The sequence below is a fragment of the Oryza sativa genome, chromosome 4 (genome assembly GCF_034140825.1).
Source record: "Oryza sativa Japonica Group chromosome 4, ASM3414082v1".
In the NCBI taxonomy this organism is placed as follows: domain Eukaryota; kingdom Viridiplantae; phylum Streptophyta; class Magnoliopsida; order Poales; family Poaceae; genus Oryza; species Oryza sativa.
The window spans coordinates 3,975,831-3,977,118 of record NC_089038.1 but is presented as its reverse complement, the minus strand read 5'-3'; positions in this window follow the sequence as shown (position 1 = coordinate 3,977,118).

Genomic DNA, 1,288 nt, shown 5'->3' with positions numbered 1-1,288 from the left:
TCCTTTGTTATCCTGTGCACTTGCATATTTGATGCGTGACTTGCTGAGTATGTCATATACTCACCTTGCAATCATTCATCAGAGGAAGAGTTCTACAGTAAAGCCGATAGTGTGGAGGATTAGGTGTAGCCCTGGTCAAGCTGTCTGTGGAGTGGAGCCGTCTGCGCCGTTTATCTTTTTTTTCCGCTGCTTAGATCATAATTGATTGAGAGGAATTATCTACCTCTGTAATGACATTTTATTCGCTTATTAATTAGAGTAATAATTGTACTCTATTATCAATTTGTTATTGTGTGTCTCGGCTGATTCCTGGACGAGGGTTCACACACATGTAAGCGTTTGGAATTTTGGATAGAAATTCCGGGCGTGACAGTGGTATGTGGCACGTGGTTACACGTGAGGAAGATGTGTCTTGTGGGTAAAGATGTACACCTCTGATCAGAGTATAATCTATTCGAATAGCCGCGCCCTCGGTTATGGGCAAGCCGAGCAATGTACCCAAGTTAGTGTTTTTAATTCTTAAAACCTGCTTAACAACTAAAATGTAGAATGGTTGGCCTGGGTTGGCTTGGGACGAGCTGGGACCCAGGGTCGGGTTGCCAGTTCGGTCTGAATCATCGTAGGCCTTGGGTTAAGGCAAGTTCGTGTGAGTTCACGGCCTTGATTAACAATCTTGTATAGCTCTAGGACTGTGTTTACAAAATAGCTTTGAGCAACTAAGTGTCTTTTAGTGCTGTTTACTGCAAACCCTAACCCCCCTATATTATGGCTCCCTTGTACTCCCTTGCATTTATTCTGCACTTGTGGGTGTGTCTTGTTGAGTACGGTGGTTGTACTCAGTCTTGCTCAATTTTTCCCAAACCCAGAAGAGGAGCCCCTGGATGATGAAGGCTTTGGTGTCTAGCTCATGCCTGCCGTCAAGCGCCTGTGGTCGTCGCCCTAGTCTTCCGCTGTTTCCCGTTTGTCTTTGTGTGTGCTGGGCCTTCGCCGCCCATGTAATAAAGTAACTATTTACGTTTCCGCTTGATAAACTCTGAAATGTATCAACTTTTGGTGTACCTTGCCTCCTGGGACAAGGAATAATACACACACGTAAGGAACGCCCGTTGGGTTATTTCCGGTCGTGACATTTGTCAACCTTGTGTAATAAATAAACTAGTTCATGTTACTTATGTGACCTAGCTAGAACTATATGCTTAGCCCTGCTTAAATAACACTAGCTCAGTTGATGGGATAATTACAATATTAGACCATTTTAGTATCAGAATGAGCTGCGTGCTCGAGACAC